Here is a 22,463-nt window from a genome sequence, read left to right on the forward strand (position 1 = left end):
TTAAGATTTTTAATTTAATGGTTATCTAGTGGTTCGGTTAGTCAAACCCTTTAATATATATATTAAAAGAGTAATACTACATCTCCAATCCAATCTCACAATCTTTTATGTAACAACTCGTCATTGATCAGATTGCAAAATGATTCCGCCCGCTTGTACAGGTCATGTCTGCCCATTTGCGAGCTAACTAATGACAACTGCTCGAGATTATACAATTGCTCGAGATTATGAGAGAAAGTTATTAACCTAGGACTATTGTATTAAATACAAAAACGTGGTGCAATGTAGGGATATGTGATCGACATGTTAAATACACCAAATGTGGTGAGATGTAGAAATCTGTGGTCGGTGTGCCAGCTGTCTCAATGCATAGAAACGTGTATACATAAGTAACTCTATAATAAAAGTACTCTTGCATTATACATATATGTTATTAATCCTTGAGAACCAATGAGACACTTAACTACTAAAATATTCAGACATATCTCGGACACCAAGTAATGCCAACTGGGAAATGAATTTTCCGGCAAGATATGCATATTTGACCTAAATTTTCCGGTATTGACAATTTGTAAATAACTGCATAGCATGATCATATCCAATAAACAAGAACACGCTTTAAAACACATACCTTGATCAACTCTGGCTGAATGCAATGCTTTTAAATTTAATATGGTTGAAAGACAACTCTGGTACATGAAGAGGAACGCAAAAAAGGCGAGGAATGCAGTCACTTTCGACAAACATTGCTTCTTCATCGATAATACTTAATCTGACCTACTGGTTTTCTGCTGGTAATGCGGCTTCCACGTATGTGCATAAACACTAGCGTTTGACACTCAATTTGAAGCGTAATTAACCACTTTCTTGCTGATTTGAGGATTTCCTGGAAGAAGAAGGAAAAGAGATATGAGAAACTTTCAAAAACAATATTCATTAATTCTTTTGAAATAATAAGTATAGATCTATGCATGGGAGAAAGAATGTATACCTCTTGTATGAAGGAATATTGAGAGAAGAATTTAAAAGTAACTCCTCAGAGCAGACAGCATTAAATCCCTAAGATTTATTGCAGACAGAGAAAGGTTTGAGTTGGGATTAGCCGGAGTCAGTTCTGACAGCCCTGAAAAGAAAAGGGAATATATGTGGATACCTTCATCGATCTGGTGCTAAAGTAGGCAACATTCGCAGTTTTTAAATTAAGCTATTCAAGACAACCAATTGTAAGAGTCCATCTGCATAAATTTTTTGTTGACTAATGTGCGCTCCTAATTGGTTATCAATGTACTTTTGTAAATGAAGAATATCACAAACCATTTTGTCTTTTTGGGCCAATATAGTTTTTGTTAGCCCACTGGGTTCTGTATTCTCTTCTTGTTTTTGAGTGTTAGGTAGAATGGAATATGGATAGTTGAAGGAATAAATAGTCTCCAAAAGAATAAATTACAGATGATACTTTGACAGATGGATGGTTGAGATTTGTAAACGAGAAACATGCAGGTAGCATGGACAACCTAGACGAATATGATATATCATTTATCATCTGTGGTGATTGTGATTGATGAACAAGAAGGAGGCATGTGATTTGCTAATCCTCGTTCAAAGTAGTCAAAAGTATATATATAAAATTCCTCCCTTGAACTTCATAGAAATACCACTAGTTCCCTGAGGTATACTGAAAGCAGCAACAACAACCTCTATTGACAATATCAGTGATAAAACAAGTTAGCAGGTCGCTTTTTAATTGTTTTAATTGGGAAAAAAAAAAGGCTTGAAAGTCAACCTAACACGATTTATTTAATGTTAATATTCAAAAGTTGACACAACTTATTTAAATAAGGAGTTAACGACGTGTTCCCACGCAAAAAATAGCCCATTAACAAATTCATACCCACCCACGTTTTAAATACCATTTCAGTATCCAAAACATAATTTTATTAGTAATTTTTGTTGTCAGGAAGGACAAAATGGTCAAAAATCCATTATTAATGAGGGCAAAATGGTCACCAAGCAGTGACTGTTGGAGAAGAACGACGCACGTTAATAGGAGATGGTGCACGTTAGCAACGTCAGAATCGACAGGTTTTTGCCATTTTTCGGCCGATCTCAAAAATCAAAATCACTTCCGACACCACCCACAGAATCCCCATCACCTCCATTTGTCGTCATCACTCACCATTTCCCACCACCACCTCCATTCGCATGGCCGACTCTTCAAGTCGGATTTCCAGTCGATTTCTTTGCCAGAAATTCACCTAGACACTGTTAGTAAGATAACCTTGTGCCAAGACTAAAACACTGTCGTTTTAGTCTGCAGTTTAAGTGTTAACAAAACTGTGTCCTTTTGACCAGTTTTCTTTCTTCTCTGTTTTTTTAAGGGTCAGCTGAAACTTCTCTGTATATTTAAAGAGAAGTCAACCGTATTTTGTTTCAAGTCTCAATCAATAGAAAAGTTCATTTTCTCCTCAAATCTTCCTTTAAAGCTTCAAACACGTTTACTCTCAAAATTCCACATGGTATCAGAGCTTTGACAAACGTCAATGGCTGAAATCAATCCTTCTAAGTCCATTAACACCAACAAGATGCTGAATAACTTTAGCAATTCCAGTAACTTTGCTTCGACTGTGTTCTTATCCAACCTACAAGTAATTAACCCTAAGCTCACTATCGACAACTATCGATTCTGGAGATCGCAAGTCCTATTTGCCGTGGGTGCTCATGCATTGGAAGATCACTTGATAGGTACTGTTCCTTGTCCTCCACCGCTTATTTGTGTTAAGAAAGATAATTCTGGAACTGTTGGTGAAACTATAGACAAAGAAAATGTAGTTACAGAAGAAATTAATCCAGCGTATGTTGTTTGGAAACGTACTGATAAATTCTTGGTTAGTTGGCTGTTAGCTTCAATTTCAGAAAGTATGTTTGGTCATGTCTCTAAATGTCATTATTCAAGTGAAATATGGTTTGTATTAGAGAATGAATTTGAAATAGATTCTAAGGTTAGAGCTTTGCATTTAAAGAACTTATTGCAAAATACTCATAAGAAGGACTTAAGCATAAATAGTTACTTCAAGAAAATGAAGGAGATTGTGAACAGTTTATCTGCTAGTGGACAGTCCATATCAGATGAGGATCTTCTTCAATATGTCCTAGATGGTCTTGGCCCTGAGTATGATGCGACTGTTGTGAATTTAACCTCACGAATTGAGTCTAAAGTGGATTTTGTCTCTTTGCAAGAAGCAAACTTTTTGCTGCAAAAATATGAAATAAGGCTGGAAAAATTTAATACTTTGGACTTCTCAAACAGCTCAGCCAACATACCTACTACAACTATTGGAAATCAGCTAACATCAACTGTGAAACATGAGAATGCTCCAGTGTTTAATGGCTCTACATTGAATGCTCTGCATAGTTTACAGAGTCAAAAACCACACTCCACTTATCCTGTCCCTGTAAACTCAATACCTCAATTCAATTCTCAAAATGCTTCAGTACAGCAGCCAAGTGGTCAAACTGATATGTCCTGGAATGCCTACAGCCCCGCTATGTTCAATAATTTTGGTAGAGGTAAAGGTAGAGGTAGGTTCAACAATAGAGGTAGACCTATATGTCAAGTGTGTGGTAAACCAGGACATACTGCAATCCAATGTTACCACAGATATGACTCAACCTATTCTGGAGGATTTCAATCAGGAGTGTTTCCGTCTCAGTCACAATTTAGCAATGGAAACTATCAAACTGGAAATTCCCAATTTGCAAGGCCAAGTTCTTATCAGTATGCATCTTCACAATTTAATCCTAGTTCCTATAGACGTTCAGGACACTCTGGACAGTCTGGTCAGTTTAATTCTGATTCTTATGGAAGCTCTAGATACTCTGGTCCTATTGGTCTTCCAAGTCAGCAAATATCAGCTGGTCCTATTGGGCTCCCAAGTCAATAGATGCTGTTTGGATCACAAGCTCATTTTGCTGCAATTCAGCAGTCCCCACCAAGCTCACAAGCACACATTGCTGTGCAATCCCAATAGTTTCTTGCTATGACTACATAACAATACCCAAATATGCCTCCACAACACTTCCCAAATATGTCAACTTCCCTTGCAAACTTAGCAACACCTACTAATCCTATCTGGTACATGGATTCAGGTGCAACAGACCACATTGCCTCTGATCCAGCTCAGTTGAATGCCAGCAAACCATACGAAGGTACAGATCAATTGCAAGTAGGAAATGGTGAGTTCTTAAACATTTCTCACACTGGTTTTTCTTCATTACCTAGTGTATTACAGTCCAAATGTTTGTACATTAAAAATATCCTGTGTGTGCCTAAAATCACCAAGAACTTACTAAGCATTTCAAAATTAACTAAGGATAATAATGTGGTTGTTGAGTTTAATTCTAATTACTGTGTTGTGAAGGACAAAATTTCCAGGACTGTGTTACTCCAAGGAGATCTTAAAGAAGGGTTATATTGGCTGATGCCACCTTCTAGTATGTCCATTCAACACTCACTTTCCTCACAAGTCAAACTTCCACATTTACCTTCTGTTAATTGTGCATTGTCTAAACAGATTCAGCATTCAGTAGAAGAACCTTTAGAGTCAACAATGTTAGAGAAGTCAAAATCTATAATGTTTGATGTCAATACCATATATAATAATGACATTGCTTGTGTTAAATCTTCTTGCAATAAAAATAAAGCTCCAGTTTCAGTTTCAAATATCTTAGTACCTGTTGAAAGTTTAAGATTAATAATTCTAATGCATGTCAGCAACATGATTTATCTGATAAAACATACCATATGAATAATCTATCTGATGCTGCATTTTCTGATGTTGTTTTGCTTAATTCTGCTCCTATTATTCTACAAAATATTAGTTAAGTGTCTTTAGATAGCTCATCTTCTCATGCTGAAGCACTTGTTACTAAAAACACTAATATTAATTCATTGATTTGACATCAAAGACTAGGTCATCCCCATAGTAAGGTTTACAATCAAATCATGCATCATTCCCTACAAAAGTTGAACTTACATCCTGTTGAGTTCTATAATGCTTGTCAGCTAGGAAAGATGCATCACACTAGCTTTCCCAAATCACATTCTAGAGCTAATGTTCCTCTTGAACTCATCCATAGTGACATATGGGGTCTTGCACCTATTGCCTCAACTGAAGGTTTTCGATACTATGTGCAATTCTTAGATGACTTTAGTAGGTATACTTGGCTATTTCTCCTTAGAACTAAGGCTGAGATTAGGTCTATATTCATCAAATTTCATCATTTAGTCGAAAGACAATTTGGTTATAAGCTTAAGTGTATTCAATCTGATCAAGGAGGTGAATATAAGGGATTATTGCCATATCTAACTAGTGAAGGAATTCAGTTTAGATATTCTTATGCCTATGTACATCAACAAAATGGAAGAAGTGAAAGAAAGCATAGGCATGTTGTAGAAACAGGTTTAACACTATTAGCCCATGCCTCTATGCCTTTAAATTTCTGGTGGCTTTCTTTTAAGACTGCAATCTACTTAATAAATAGAATGCCTACTGATGTACTGCAACATACATCTCCTTATCAGTTACTGTTTAAATTTCCTCCTGTGTATGATACGTTGAAGGTCTTTGGTTGTGCTTGTTTTCCTTTCCTAAGAGTTTTTAATAAACATAAGTTTAGTTTCCATTCAAGTAAGTATGTTTTTGTTGGATATAGTTTGATGCATAAGGGTTACAAAGTCTTAGCTCAGATGGTCGAATCTTTATCACTCCTAGTGTTAGGTTTAATGAGCATGAATTTCCTTTTTCTTCTGGTTTCAACACTGTTAAATCTATCTAGTTTTCTTCACCTGAGTCCCCTTCTACTACACCTACATTTTTCCCCTTCATTTCTATCCATAATCCCTCCAGCTCAGCTAGCTCTGAGCCTCCTGGAGTAGCCTGTCCTTCAAATGATTCTCCTCCAACAAGTGGTAAGGATTTACTCTTCTCTCCATCGACTACTCTTGTAATTCATCAATCACCATCATCCAGTGCATTTCCACCATCAAATACACTGCCTGTACCATCATCCAGTGCATCTCCACCATCAAATACACTGTCTGGTACTATCACAGTAGACTTAACAACTTCCTAATCATTCAACAACTCTACACAATTTTCACAATACTGAATCAGCCTTATACAGTTCTCAAAAAATAGAATCAGTCATGCACAATTCTCAAAGCAAAACAAAACCAATCATACACAAATCTCACAGAAAAACTGAACCATCATGTACCATTGAAATTGATCTAAATCTATCCAAGTTTGTTGACATTCCAAGCTCTTTAGAGGTTCCCATAAACACTCATCCTATGGTTACAAGAAGCAAATCTGTTGTTTTTCTCAAAACAGTGTTACTAGCTGCTGCCTCCATAATACCTGAACCCAGCACTGTCTAAGAAGCCTTGTCTAGTAATGAGTGGAAGTCAACTATGCAAGTAGAGTATGATGCTCTAATTGCCAACCATACCTGGTCTCTTGTCCCATTTTCTTCGGAAATGAATGTTGTAGGGAATAAGTGGGTCTTTAGGACAAAGTTCAATGCCAATTGGTCACCACAAAAGTATAAAGCAAAGCTGGTAGCCAAAGGTTTTCAACAAAACCCTGGCCTTGACTATTTTGAAACCTTTAGTCCAGTGATCAAGCCTTTCACAATACGGATTATTCTTACCTTGGCAGTGACAAACAATTGGGATATCCAACAAGTGGATGTAAACAATGCTTTTCTCAATGGCACATTAAATGAAGTGGTTTATATAACTCAACCTTTTGGTTTTGAAGATGCCACACAACCCACTTCAGTTTGCAAGTTAAACAAAGCTCTTTATGGACTTAAGTAGGCTCCAAGGGCCTGGTTTGACAAGTTTAAACAAGCTCTTCTGTAGAAAGGTTTCGTTAATTCTGTATCAGATTCAAGCCTGTTTATCCTGCATCAAAATGGTCAAGTTGTTTACATTTTGGTTTATGTTGATGACATATTGTTAATCGGTTCAGATTTGTCCTATATAAAACAATTAGTGCAGGAGCTTAATGACCAATTTGCACTCAAAACACTTGGTTCAATCCATTATTTTTCAGGACTGGAAGCAACAAGGATAGCCACTAGTTTACATTTAAAACAATCCAAATATTCTACTGATTTGCTTGCCAAGACAAATATGTTAAAAGCCAATGCATGTGCTACTCCTACGGCTACTAGTGTAAGACTATTTTCAGGAGATAGTGAACTGTTTTCTAATCCCAGCCTGTTTAGGAGTACTATAGGAGCTTTACAGTACTTAACTTTAACTAGACCAGATTTGAGCTTTACAGTTAATAAGTTAAGTCAATTCTTACAAGCTCCTACTACCCTTCATTGGCAAGCTTACAAAAGAGTCCTGCGATATATTCAGGGTACTAAAGACCATAGGCTGAAAATCAATCCTGCTGTCTCTCTTCAAATTGAATATTATGCTAATGCTGATTGGGGAAGTAATATAGAAAATAGAAGGTCAACTAGTGGGTATTGTGTGTTCCTAGGTCCCAACTTAATCCAATGGAGCTCTATAAAACAAAAAGTGGTGGCTCTTTCCTCTACTAAAGCCGAGTATAGGGCACTCGCACACACATCCACTAAAATTGCTTGGCTAAACAGTGTGTTTACTGAATTAGGACTGTCTTTCAACAAAACTCCAGTTATATGGTGTGACAATGTGAGTGTTGGAGCCTTGGCCTCGAATCCGGTCTTTCATACACGTACCAAACACATAGAAATTAACACTCACTATATTCGTGAACAAGTATTGGCTCATAAGGTTGCTGTTCAATATGTACCTTCTAAGTTGCAAATTGTTGACATACTCACTAAGCCCCTTCCTGCTGCTCAATTTGAAGAACTAAAGGCAAAACTGACTGTTAAATCTGATTGATAAATCTACTGCAGTAAAATGTTGGTTAAATGAAGTAGTGATGAAGCTACTGTTGTCTAAAAATTGATGCATTATGGCATTATGTGGCTTAAGTAGTGAAGTAGTGATTTGTTCATGCTGACATTGTGTGTTGGTTAATTGTTGTGATGAAGATACTGCTGTCCAAAGCAGTATAGCAGTGATTGATGCATTATGGCATTATGTGGCTGAAGTAGTGAAGTAGTGATTTGTTCATGCTGACATTGAAGTTGTTGGTTAATTGTTGTGATGAAGATACTACTGTCTAAAGCAGTATAACAGTGATTGATGCATTATGGCATTATGTGTTGGTTAGTTGTTGTGTTGTAGCTACTGGTTATAATAGTGGTTCTTTGGTATGTTATAGCTACTGGTAGCAAAAGCAGTGAAGTAGAGATTAATTCTGATGGCATTTTGTGATGGATCAGTGAGATGTTTCTACTCTAAAGTTGTTGGTTTTTTTTTTTTTTTTTTTTTTTTTTTTTTTTTTTTTTTNACTTAAGCGGCGCTGAAGTTGCACCCTACGAACCTCATCGGGTATTAAAGGTTGGTTTAGCCGCGGAACTTCCGGCAGGATTTCATCAATCCGACCAGGTCCCTCTTGGGGAAGATCGTTTTCCGCCAGGTGGTGAACCACCAAAGGCGGGAGAATTTCCTCTAGCGTCACAGTACGCTAGAGTGGAGTGGCCACACACTACCATAAAAAGAATCAATAAAATAATAAAAACAAAAAAGAAAGTGGGACTCATTTTTTTCGCGATTGGATTTTTTTTAAAGTGGAAATGCCATAAAGCACGAACCAAGATCCATAATACGAAAACCAAAATCAGAATGAGGAAGAAAAAAATATCGTGATCTAAGCCCATGAGCTTTTCAATCATTCGAACAAAATGGTGAATCCAGCCCATTTCCAGATAAAGAAGAAAAAAGGGAAGGAGTACAGCGGATAGAATCACAATGCGAAATATTCTTTTTCGTAGGATATTCATGATTCTCGTTTTAAAGATAGATATTCATGAGTTGTGTTGTATTTTGGATCGCTATTCCCTGCTCCGTCCGTGCCAGCGATTGTAGGTACGCTAAGTTTATATATTATCTTATATAGGCTAAGCAGATTGGTGTGGAACTAGCTCCTCTGCTAGAGTCAGAGTTGTTGTGTAGCCAAGTTCACCTGCCCAATGCCAATGATACGAAGAGCTAGCTTTGCTACCCTGGGGCTCAGAGAAAAGTCTACTTGCTTGCTAGAGAAGGTGACCCTTTCGTTTTCGGGTTTGCTTGTCGTTTTTGTTTGAACAGAGATTCTGTTCCGTGTACACGGGTACAAGGTCGAAAAGAAAGACAATAAAAGAATTTAGAATAACAATATATAAAATTGCTTAAATAACTCAGAAGAATCTCAAATTAAATAACTCAGAAGAATCTCAAATAGACCAAGATCCAATTTCGGGTCATTTCTTGGTGAACATGATCTGCCATAATCTCTTCGATCCCTTCATTGATGTGCCAGAATAAAGAGAGATTTGGTAGGAAAGTGGAAGAGACTTTTTGGTATATGATAATCAAAGGGAGTGGGAAAGCAGCAGTAATTCTTTGGAAAAGCCCACTCTTCCTAGCTCAGTACTCTTGTAACCGGAGGCAGATCAAGGATCTTGACTACCTCTTCAACCTGAAGAAGAGCGTCACAGAATCCATTCGGGATTCCACTAAGCGATTCTGAGCTTCAGTCCTTCAGGTTGACAACTGCAACGAGCAGTCAGCAGTGGTAGCCTACAAGAAAGGGCTACCCGTAGAGTCCAAGCTCTACCAGTCTCTGGTCGATTCTTGACCAGAGACCCTTGAAGACCTCCTGCTCCTGGTCCGAGCAGAGCGCTACGCAAAGCTCGAGGATGACGTTCAGAGTAACCTCGGGAAGTCTTCCCAGGAGATCCAGAACGTGTCCAAATCCTCCCTTCTGGGAGGAGGAGGACAAGGGGGGAGGTTATGGAAAAAGGACCAACGACGATCCTATCCTAAAGGAGAAGGAGGAGAAGTAGGAGCTAATTCGTACGGAAAGATATATTCAAGGAGAATGGAGCACTCGTGTTAGCCGAAGGAGTAGGAAGCGCCAACGACGATTGATTGCTATGCAGGCGGCCCTTGAGACGAGGTTATATCAAAAAGAAAAGAATAAGCATCGTCAGAACGATCCGAAGAAAGTAGGCAGGGGGAAAAGACCAAAGAAAGAGCAAAGGAACTCAGACTCACATAGTGAGTATGTGGATTTCGTGTGATCAATTCTGAAGTTGTTGGCATTTTTTTTTTTTACAAGTCATTTGTACAGTAGTTTAAGATGATTCAAAAGAAGAAGATTTTATGTTGCAGCAAACTCGTTTACAGATTCTTTGACAAATTTTGAGTTTCATAGTAGAATTTATAAGCAACAGAATTTGAGCTCCAAGATTGTTTAGCCTGAGCAAAATGTTAGCTACAAGCTGAATTCGCAAGCTGAAGCTACAAAGTAGTTCAACTTGAGGGGGGCTGTTAGTAAGATAAACTTGTGCCAAGACTAAAACACTGTCTTTTTAGTCTGCAGTTTAAGTGTTAACAAAACTGTGTCATTTTGACGAGTTTTCTTTCTTCTCTGTTTTTGTAAGGTTCGACTGAAACTTCTCTGCATATTTAAAGAGAAGTCAACCGTATTTTGTTTCAAGTCTCAATCAATAGAAAAGTTCATTTTCTCCTCAAATCTTCCTTTAAAGCTTCAAACACTTTTACTCTCAAAATTCCACAGACACCACCATTGATGCGTGTTTCCTACAACATGCAATATGTAGCAAGTATACTAATCGCACAAGTAATAAAATGATGAGTAGAGTATCGTTCCCAGGAGGATTGTAGCTAAGCACTAAGTTTCCTAATGTTATCAAGTTGAAGCAATCGACTTCTTTGGATTGATGGGAGCTAATTCTAATTAAACTTAACAATAAATTTTAAACTAAAATTTAATTAAGAATGCAATATGAAAATACGGATAATCAATTCAAGTAAAATGGGTAGGGTTTTGACTTCATTTGGATTTTATGGGTTAAACCTAGAAATTACACAACATTCACATTCATACGCAATGGTTGTAAATCGAACTCACTAAGGTGTTAAACATACCCTCTCGGGCTATGTTTTCCTATTCATCCTTATTAACCTTCCGCACCCAACAATTTGAAGGTTAACAATTCCAAACTCATTAAGCAAAAGAATCCTACAATGATTTCATTAATTCTTGAATCTATCTCTAGCATCCAATACTATAATGGTGATTACCCAAGAAGCCTAACATGATTTATTTCTCAATCTCATCATGTTCATCACATAAAGCATTAAAACTCAGAGTAAACACACAACCAAATCATACTCATATGAAAATAAAACAATCAAACACTTAACCCATTAAAAATCCAAACTACAATCAAAACCCTAACCCAAAATAGGTTAGTTCATAGCTAAATCAACAATACAAAAACGAAAAACGAAAATAATCAAGTTCAACATAATGAAACTGAGATAAAAGATAAGAAATCTCCCCAAAAAATGAATCCCTTAGTTAGAATCGAATCTTCACCCTTGTTACAATCAAAATCGCTCAAAAACTCATCCAAAGAAAATGTAAAAGCTCTTTAACCTAAAAACGAAGACTCCTGGACAAAAGACTAAGTTTTTCTTTTATACCTCACCCAAATTATCCAGCAAAAACGCGCACCAAGTAAAACTGTGCATTTAACAAAACTGAAAATAATGACCGTCGCCACGGCGAAGAAGAATTCTTTGCCGCGGCAAAGAGAGAAGCAGACATGCTCGTTGCTGGCCTTCTTCGTCGGGGCGAAGCTTCTTGAAAAGTTCTGAAATTACAGAACTGCCACTCTGCTTGCTTATTCGCTTGATTCTTCGATTCTCGGTACTCTCCCTTGGGAATAAGCTTCATCGTGCTTTATCCTGTTTCAGAACTCTCCTAACTTTTGAGATCCGCTAACTTTTGAGTCAAAAATTTCTAATTTTGTCCTTATTTGCTCAAAATGTCCATTTTAACCTGAAACACGAAAAGTAAAGAATTAAGCAATAATTCAGATCAAAATGCACTAGAAAGTACCTGAAATCCGACAAAAATGTCTAATGAAAACTGTATAATCGACGGATTATCAAATACCCCCAAACTAAAGATATGCTCGTCCCCGAGCATACAGTACAAAACTAACGAAGACAAAGACAACAAACAATAAACAAAAACACAAAACACACACAACAAAACTGAAAAAAAAAACAAAAACAAAAACCAACAAGACTCAACTCTACAAAGAATTGCCTAGAAATTGCACACGTCTCAAAAGTTGTTGAAAAATTATTATCAGGAAATGTTCAACACTCCAAGAAGTTATAAGCTACATCGACTGTCTTCCTCAATCGGTCCACCAAGTAGGTGATCCCCACTTCAATCCACATTCCAACTTCCCGGATTATTTTATGCAAAAATTGTAAAGTTTATCAAATGGTGACGGACTCCATAAGCCTAAATATCGAACTACTCTCCACTAATGAAGACTAGACAAAGATAAGAATCAAAAGGTCTTTAAAAGCTTATAACATTAGGCTCGGGTAGTGGGTTCCAATAAAAAGAATAGGAATAACAAAGTAAGAAAACTCGGTTGTCCTAAAGCAAAACTAAAATCACATCGAACCCCACTTCTTCTCAACCACCAATCGACATATCCACTAATTCACAGCCCTCAAACGCGTATCTTTCTTATTTTTGGATACCATAAATGTGGCGGGGGGGGGGGGGGGGGGGGGGTGGGGTGTGTAATTCTTGTTAAGGTGTACGTGGCGTTGTTAAACCAAATCTGAGGTCGCCAAGTACTGCTAGGCAGTTTTTAAGGCGGGTTCTGGTTTCCAGCCGGTATACCCTTAAACTAGGCAGAATTTTCTTTTTTTTTTTTTTAAACAAAACAATCACAATTGAATTGAATTGAGGTGACTACCTCTTTTGTTTTTATTCTTTTCTCTCAACCCTCAAACTATTCTTTTGGCCGCTTCATCATTTTTCTTCTCTCAACCCCCAAACTATTCTTTTGCTCATTCGTACACTCTTCCCGTTCTTTGTTTTGCACTAGGACCGAATTCTCTTAAGGGTACAATAAAGTGTTTTTGGGTAAAAGGATTGGACAATTTTGTTTTCCAAGAAAAATAAAGCAATAAAATTCATACGGCTCAAAAGGGTGACTAGAGATAATTTCATTCATGGGTTGGCTAGAAAGGCTCAAACGTTCCGAAAAATGCCTAAATCATCTCCTCAACCATGTCTAATCCTGGAATTTCGCCTCAAGCACTCTCAACTAGGTTCTAGAGTCCACCAACATTATCAAGACTTTACCTAACCACATAAAATGAATCTAAGCATGCCAAAAAATGAAAATGGTGGTTGAACCACTCAACGAACCTCAATCAAAATCCAGTCAATAAACATAAACTTGAAGCAATGCTTAACATTTCTCAACAATAAAATTGCAACAACCCTATTCTCATCATTGATTTATACAATTCATCATCGGCAAAAACAATCAAACAAAAGAAACAAATAACAATTTTTTTTTTTTTCAGTTTAAGGTGTACGTGGCGTTGTTAAACCTGGGGTCGCCAAGTACTGCTAGGCAGTTTTTAAGGCGATTACGGGTTTCTAGCTACTATACCCTTAAACTCAATTTTAATTATATTTCCTACCCCCAAACTAAACATGACATTGTCCCCAATGTTCCATTATGCACAAATCAGGAATAGAGAATAATAAAACAATAAACGTACGAGAATGCTCCTTGGTTAATCCATGAATTGTCGCTCCACAATGAACACCCGTTCTCAGACTTTTCATCATCCAAAATCTGTCAAAATAGTTAAAACTGTGGTGTCCCTTATGTTAGCACAAATTCACAACTAACTTGAAAATATTACAACCTAATCTCGTCATTTCAACAACTACAAATTAAAAGCAACAACTAAACAACTAAACAAAATCCAAAACCAAAATAAAATTGAGTTTAATGTTTCAAATGGATGCAAGATAAAATGAAAACAAATAAACAAAAACAAAAACAAAAACAAAAACAAAAACAGAAACAGGTGCTCTGGCTCAATCTTCTTCTTCCTCTTCTTCCTCTTCTTCCTCGGAGTCCATCCAATCATCCGAGTTCCAGTCGGCCCATTGGTATGCTGAAGTGTCAACATTGAGCTCCTTGAAGCTATTCGTCAGCAGCTCATGCATCATCTGAGTCTGCTCCACCATCCAATCCTGACGTTTCTTCATATATTTCATTAAGCCCATCATTTCCTGCATGATCTCTTTTTGTGTACCTATGGAGCTGGATGATGTGGCAAGGCTTGTTCTCTGCCTTTTCGCCCCTGCTCTTGGTTGCGCAGCTTCCAAACGGTCAAGGTGCTTCTTGTAATATTTTGAGTCTAGAATTGGAGCAGCATGAATACGATGCTCGTCATCCTGAACCTTGACTCCAGCTTTAAGGCATAGGGCTGTGATGAGATGCGGGAAACCGTAACTTGTTCGCCTCGGTTTTGCTGCTAGCTTGATGCTGTTCAAAATCATGTCTGCCACATCAATACTCTTCCCTGTGGCAATCGAGTAGAGCTGAACTATCTTCTCATGAGTCATGGTGCTGTAGTGCGATTCCGGCATTAGTTTCGCACAGATAAAGTATTGCCACAGCCGAGCCATCGGTGTCAACTGCGTTCCCTTAAGAGTCTTTTTCTGTTTCTTTGACACTTCCCACTTTGCACCCGGTTTTGCAATAACCGGAAGGATTAAGCTGTCATCGATCCGTGCTCTCTTGAATTGCACATACTCATCATTGAGAATTTCAGGCAAGTTATAGAAATCATTGATCTTCTTTCCCGTAAATGGCACGTCCTCCCCTCTCACAAAAACCATATCTTCCTTACACTCCGGGAGATTGGCATAGAACTCCCTTACTAGCGGCTCAACAGCCGCTTGCTCAGGAGCTCTCAAAAACATGTCCCAACGTCTCCCTCTACTCCAATCAAAGGCCTGAGTAGCGGCTAAACCGCGCTCTGGGATAATCCCCTTATCCTTTCTTTGGATTGTCGCCTCATACTTTTTGCGGGCTTCATCATTCACAAACCGGTTGTCAATATTCTTCCCTTTACTCTTACTCTTGCCCTTGTACGGTTGCTTAATTTTCAGCGCCATTGTTCACAATTTAACCTCAAAATTTTCCCCCAACAGTTCAAACCTAATTGTTCTACACAATTAATTCAATCCTGCACAAACAACCAACACTTCCAAAAATTCGCAATTCACCCCCAAACTACAAATTTTCAATTCAACACAAACACTCCAAAAATTCAACACCCACACTCCTAACAATCACCTAATGCACAAACAACTCTTCCTCAAGCAATATCAATATTCAAAATCACCCCAAAATTCTCAAGTCAATCGCAATAAAATTTTCAGATCTATGATTAGAAACTTGAAATTTTTCGATAAAAAGCTTTGGGTGATTGAGATCTTACCAAAATGAAGGAGTATTCGCCACCAATTGAACCGGAAACAACCCAGATTGAAAAGCCCCAAATTTTTTATCCGAAAATTTTCATGAAATTTTCGCGAAAATTGTTATTGAAATGGGTTATTTTGGTGTTTAGGAATGTTATGGAGTAAGAAATTTGGTTGGAAAAGCACTAGGGAAGCAAAAGATTGAATTTTGAAAAATTTTCTCTCAAATGGAAGTGAAAGGTTGCGTGAAGAATGAAGGAGAAAAGTTTATATTTATAGAAAAGTGTCTTCGCCGCGGCGACGTTCATCATTCATGAACCCTAAAAAATTTCCCAGGTTTCGTCAAGGCGAAGAAATTTCCTTCGCCGGGGCGAAAACCTCCCGACGATACAAGGCTTAATTTGCCTCGACGAAGAAAATTTCTTCGCCGTGGCAAAATGCCTTAGCCAAATTTTTTGAAAAATTGATCTCACTTTCTTCGCCGCAGCAAAGACAATTTCTTCGCTAGGGCGAAATCCTACAGGGGCAATTCTCCTTTTTTTCTCAGCTTGCTTCACCCCGGCGAAGAACAATCTTCACCGCGGCGAAGCATGGAGCATCTGGATTCCTTTCTTTTGCTGAAAATGTCACCTGAAACACCCAAAAACAAATACATAAAAACTTATAATGAAATTAAACAAAATCAAACAACCAAATTGAAAAGCAAAAAGTTAAAAACACTTGGGTTGCCTCCCAAGAAGCGCTTGTTTATAGTCGAAAGCTCGACTCTCTCGATCCTTCAATCAACCCGGACTATCCAAGTACATTACATCCCGGAAATTTCCCTTGTACCGGAGCTTCATTTACTGATGATCTTTTTCACACAGTGGCTTTGTTGAAAGTTTCACCACCCATTTCCAACCCTTGGTCATAACTTTGGTAGCTCGACTCTTCTCACCAACCGTCTTCCGTTTTCTTTGCTTAACTTCACTCTTTTTGATCCCAGTTACCCGTTCCTTATGCGAACTCAAACTCAACTGCGGCTTGTCTTGGAATTTTGTGCAACCCCTTTCGTAATGGTCCTCACTCTCGAACTGATTCAATTTGACAATGCAGCTCTGAATTTCCACCTTAGGATTATTCAGTTGGAAGGGCTCAATTCTCGACTGATTTACCACATCGATTTTTAAGCACGACTCTTGTTTAGGTGGATATTTCATTGATTCAAGGACATTAAATGTTATTTCTTCATCTTGCATCCTCATGATCAACTTCCCTTCTTGAACATCAATTAACGCTCTTCCGATAGCAAGAAATGGTCATACAAGGATCAGAGGAATCTCTTTGTCTTCTTCCATATCCAACACAAAGAAATTCGTAGGAAAAATAAACTTGTCCACCTTAATCAACACATCCTCCACAATGCCCCTCGAATGCTTTATTGATCGATCTGCAAGTTGCAAGCTTATGGTTGTCGGCTTAACTTCACCAATTCCTAGTTTCTTGAACACAGAAAAAGGCATAAGGTTAATGCTAGCACCTAGGTCACACAAAACTCGATCAAAGGTTATATCTCCTATAGTGTAAGGAATAGTAAAACTCCCTGGATCTTTGAGTTTTGGGGGCAGCTTCTTCTAGAGAATGGCGCTGCACTCTTCCGTAAGCATCACCGTTTCCTCATCTTCTAGCTTCCTCTTGTTTGATAAAATTTCTTTAAGAAATTTTGCGTAGCTCGGCATCTGTTGCAATGCATCTGCAAAAGGAATGTTAATATGCAGTTTTTTAAAAATATCAAGGAATTTAATAAACTGCTTATCCTGATTCTCTTTTCTGAGTCTTTGAGGAAAGGGTACAAGTGGTGTGTGATGTGCCAACTCTAGTGGAATCTCGGGGAATGACAATTTCTCTTTCCTTTTCTTTTTCCCTTCTTCCTGCTTCTGCTCATCTTTCCTTAGGCTCGGTGGTTTCTCTTTAGCTTCAATTTCTTCATCAATTTCCTCATCAGAATCTTCATTTTTCTTTGATGAAGTTTCCACTTTCCTTGGATCTCTCACCTCTTCTAAAACTCTCCCACTTCTCAACGAAATTGCATTTACTTGCTCACGTGGGTTAGTTACTGTGTTGCTTGGTAAGGAACCCTGTGGTCTCTCATTAAGCTTCTCGGCCAATTGGCCCATCTATACCTCAAGATTCCGAATGGACACCCCTTGGTTTCTAAAATTTGTCCTCATCTCATTCATGAAACTTGTGGTCTCCTGCATGAATTTACCAAACATATCCTCCAACTTCGTCACTCTTTGATCTCCCAGTTGATTATTCACCCCTGGTTGGTTTTTTGGAACTGTCCTCTGGTTCCATTGGTTATTTTGCTGGTTCTGATTTTTCCAAGCCAGATTTGGATGATTTCTCCACCCCGGATTGTATGTGTTGGAATATGAGTTGTTTGGTTGTCTCTGATTTCCTACCAAGTAGTTCACTTGCTCCTTTGATGAAGATGATGAAGCAAATGTGTTCCCTACTTGACACTCGCTGCTCACATGGTTTCCTGCACAAAAATCACATGTTAATTGAGGTGCTTGTATAGAGTTTACCTGCATATTTCCCAACTGTTTTTGAAGTGCAGTGAGTTGGGCTGAGATGGCTGTGAAAGCATCAACTTCATGAAGACCCGAAGATTTCCTTGTTGTTGCTCTCTCATTTGGTCTTTGATAGTTGTTGCTTGCCAAAACCTCAAGCAACTCATACGCCTCCTCTGGTGTCTTATTCTGCAAGGCCCGTCCTGAAGCTGCATCCATCATGGTTTGCACATTACCCATCAAACCATTATAAAATGTTTGGACTTGAAGCCAAACTGGCAAACCATGGTGTAGACACTTCCTCAGTAAATCCTTGTATCTCTCCCAAGCCTCAGACAATGACTCGGAATCATCTTATAGAAATGTTGTGATATCATTTCTCAATTTTGTTGATTTAGCTGGAGGAAAGAACTTGGTAAGGAATTTATGTGCTAGATCATTCCAAGTTGTTATTGTTCCTGGTGGTAATGCCATTAACCACCCTTTGGCTTTATCTCCCAATGAAAATGGGAATAATCGCAGCCTAATAGCATCATCCGACACTCCATTTGACTTGAAGGTGTCACAAATTTCTAAGAAATTTGTAATATGTTGATTTGGATCTTCCTTTAAATCGCCATTAAATCTAACCGATTGCTGGATCATCTGGATGATTGCCGGCTTGATCCCGAAGTTGTTTGCTTGCACCGTAAGTCTAGTGATACTCGACCCACTACCATTCACTGTGGGAACTGAAAATTCCCTCAGTGTTCTATTTTCTGGTTTAGCCATTTCAACAACTACTTCTTCAGCTTCTACTACAAGATTCTCTCTTTCTCTTCTCTCTCTGTTATGTCTTCTAACGGTTCTCTCAAGCTCAAGGTCAACAGGAACTACTGGTTGACGTCTCGCTGTTCGCATAAACTGCACGAACAAAAGTGAAGGAAAGTGAGATCACACTCTAATGAAAATTAAAAACAAAAATAAAAACTTCAATCTAGCTAACTAAAGAAAAACTCAATGTTAACCTAAAACAGTCCCCGGCAACGACGCCAAAAACTTGATGCGTGTTTCTTACAACATGCAATATGTAGCAAGTATACTAATCGCACAAGTAATAAAATGATGAGTAGAGTATCGTTCCCAGGAGGATTGTAGCTAAGCACTAAGTTTCCTAATGTTATCAAGTTGAAGCAATCGACTTCTTTGGATTGATGGGAGCTAATTCTAATTAAACTTAACAATAACTTTTAAACTAAAATTAATTAAGAATGCAATATGAAAATACGGATAATCAATTCAAGTAAAACGGGTAGGGTTTTGACTTCATTTGGATTTTATGGGTTAAACCTAGAAATTACACAACATTCACATTCATACGCAATGGTTGTAATTCGAACTCACTAAGTGTTAAACATACCCTCTCGGGCTATGTTTTCCTATTCATCCTTATTAACCTTCCACACCTAACAATTTGAAGGTTAACAATTCCAAACTCATTAAGCAAAAGAATCCTACAATGATTTCATTAATTCTTGAATCTATCTCTAGCATCCAATACTATAATGGTGATTACCCAAGAAGCCTAACATGATTCATTTCTCAATCTCATCATGTTCATCACATAAAGCATTAAAACTCAGAGTAAACACACAACCAAAGCATACTCATATGAAAATAAAACAATCAAACACTTAACCCATTAAAAATCCAAACTACAATCAAAACCCTAACCCAAAATGGGTTAGTTCATAGCTAAATCAATAATACAAAAACAAAAAACAAAAATAATCAAGTTCAACATAATGAAAATGAGATAAAAGATAAGAAATCTCCCCAAAAGATGAATCCCTTAGTTAGAATCGAATCTTCACCCTTGTTACAATCAAAATCGCTCAAAAACTCATCCAAAGAAAATGTAAAAGCTCTTTAACCTAAAAACGAAGACTCCTGGACAAAAGGCTAAGTTTTTCTTTTATACCTTGCCCAAATTATCCAGCAAAAATGCGCACCAAGTAAAACTGTGCGTTTAACAAAACTGAAAATAATGACCGTCGCCGCAGCGAAGAGAGAAGCAGACATGCTCGTTGCTGGCCTTCTTCGCCGCGGCGAAGACAATTCCTTTTCGCCGGGGCGAAGCTTCTTGAAAAGTTCTGAAATTACAGAACTGCCACTCTGCTTGCTCCTTCGCTTGATTCTTCGATTCTCGGTGCTCTCCCTTGGGAACAAGCTTCATCATGCTTTATCCTGTTTCATAACTCTCCTAACTTCTGAGATCCGCTAACTTCTGAGTCAAAAATTTTCAATTTTGTCCTTATTTGCTCAAAATGTCCATTTTAACCTAAAACACGAAAAGTAAAGAATTAAGCAACAATTCAGGTCAAAATGCACTAGAAAGTACCTAAAATCCGACAAAAAGGTCTAATGAAAACCGTATAATCCACGGATTATCAACCATCACACTCCTTACAACCCACTCTACAAAACTCTTACCCCCATCACCTGTAACGCCCCACTTGAGGTATGTAGTTAAATTATTGTTGTATTGCTTGAACGTTTCTTGATTTGTTCTCAATTGAGCTTGCATGTTGTTATTTTTGGTTGGTTGGGCCTTAGTTGAATTTTGTTAAAGTTATTTTGAGAAAAATGTGAAGAAAATCCCTTAAACTTTTATTAGGGGTAAAATGGTCTTTTCACTCAAAATTAGTTGAAAACTTGGGGAGTGAAAAAAGATAGAATTTTATGGAGAATGCAATAAAAATGAGGGCATTATTGTAATTGACTAAAGGACATAGATGGAATTTTCAAGAAAGAACAAAGGCAAAATGGGAAGGCATGTGTTAATTATGAGCTAATAAGGGTTTGGGTTTAGAAAACCCTTCATTTTCTCTTCTCCACCGCCATTCCCATTCCTTAATTCCTCTCAACTTTTCTTTCAATATTTCAAGAATTTTAGAGGGCTTTTTGAGTAGTTTGGGTAGAAAGTTTATCTAAGGCATCCTAAGGTAAGGATTCTTGCTTTAGATGTGAAGTTTTGCTTATATATGTATATTGAAGTCTTATGGTTTTATTGTTTAAAGTTGTAGAGAAGAGACAAGCTATCAAAGGAAAGGAAAAGTGTTAGTGAAATCTCTCCATTACAAGGTAGGTAAATCCAACCCAAGTTGAGATTTGAGAAATCCTTTGAGTAGAAATTTAGTAGAGATTTATGTATGTATAAGTATGTTATGTTATTGAGAATTGAGTTGAGATGAATATTTGCTTTGTGGTTGTTGAATATACTTCAATTATGAGAAGTGTTGTTGAGTGATGAGAATATAGTTTGAGAAGAAATTGGAGAAGTATTGTGGGAGTGTTTGTGCTGTGGGGTTATGGTGATGATACAAGAGAGTTTTTCTCTCATTTTGGATGGTTTAGGAAACAAGTTAAATGATAATTAAATTAGGGTATGTTTAGGCACAATTGTTGTTTGATGAAATGCCTAAGTGAAAACTGCCCTGTCACAGTCGTGAATTTCTGAGTGATTTTTGGGCATCTTACTGATTGAACTGGGTTGAGACCAAAACATAAAAGCTGTAGTCCTGTCTCTAAGCTTTAAAACGAGTCTAAAATCGTAGCAATCCGATGTGTATAACTCAAGTTATGCCTTCTGGAGTGTGACCTGTGCAAAATGACTATCTTGATGCAATATTGCATTTGTACATTTCATAAGTGCATTAATTAAGAAATTTTTAAGCATGAACCATCCTTATGCATTAATTGTGCATTGAGAAGTAGTTTAAGAAAGAGTAGAGAACCTTGTGAATGAGCTACTTTAAAAGAAAAGAGAATGAGAAAAATCTAAGAATGGGTTGGTGCTTTGTGAACTCCACCCGGAAGTCACGAAGAGTGGGTTGATGCTTTGTGAACTCCACCCAGCCGTGCCTCCGGTAAGATGAGGTCGTGACATTCAAGTGATAAAGAATGAGAAAAACATGAGAAAGAATAAAGAGAGAATGAGTAGAGTCACGAAGAGTGGGTTGATGCTTTGTGAACTCCACCTGGCCGTGTCTCCGGTAAGATGAGGTCGTGACTTACAATAGACAATTAATAAAAGAGAGTTGTGTGAAAGAGAAATAGAAAGAGAAAATAAATGAGAAGCGTGTAAGGAAAGAACTAAGAGAGAGAGTTACAGGGACAGACGAGTAGAGGATTTACTTACTGAGCATTATTTTTGTGCTCACCCCGTTGTTTTCTTTGTGGTTGCAGGATCTAGGTGAGGACGCGGTCAGATTGGCGTCGGCAAGCGAGGAGTAATAGCTACACTATCCACTGTTTTCGATAACCTTTTGCAAATGATACCTTACTTGGTATAAAGAATTTTTATATGTAATAAAAGAAAATTTTGGGCCCATCTACTTTTGCTATTATAAAT

At 37.7% G+C, this 22,463-nt stretch overlaps 1 non-coding gene across 1 annotated transcript; it reads left to right on the forward strand.

Annotated features, from left to right (window-relative positions):
- The first annotated feature begins 18,350 nt into the window (after positions 1-18,350).
- Positions 18,351-18,457, forward strand: LOC116121383. The gene has a single exon (XR_004126721.1). It is a non-coding gene; the product is annotated as a small nucleolar RNA R71 (small nucleolar RNA).
- Positions 18,458-22,463: the final 4,006 nt, after the last annotated feature.

The sequence above is a fragment of the Pistacia vera genome, unplaced genomic scaffold (genome assembly GCF_008641045.1).
Source record: "Pistacia vera cultivar Batoury unplaced genomic scaffold, PisVer_v2 Contig976, whole genome shotgun sequence".
In the NCBI taxonomy this organism is placed as follows: Eukaryota; Viridiplantae; Streptophyta; class Magnoliopsida; order Sapindales; family Anacardiaceae; genus Pistacia; species Pistacia vera.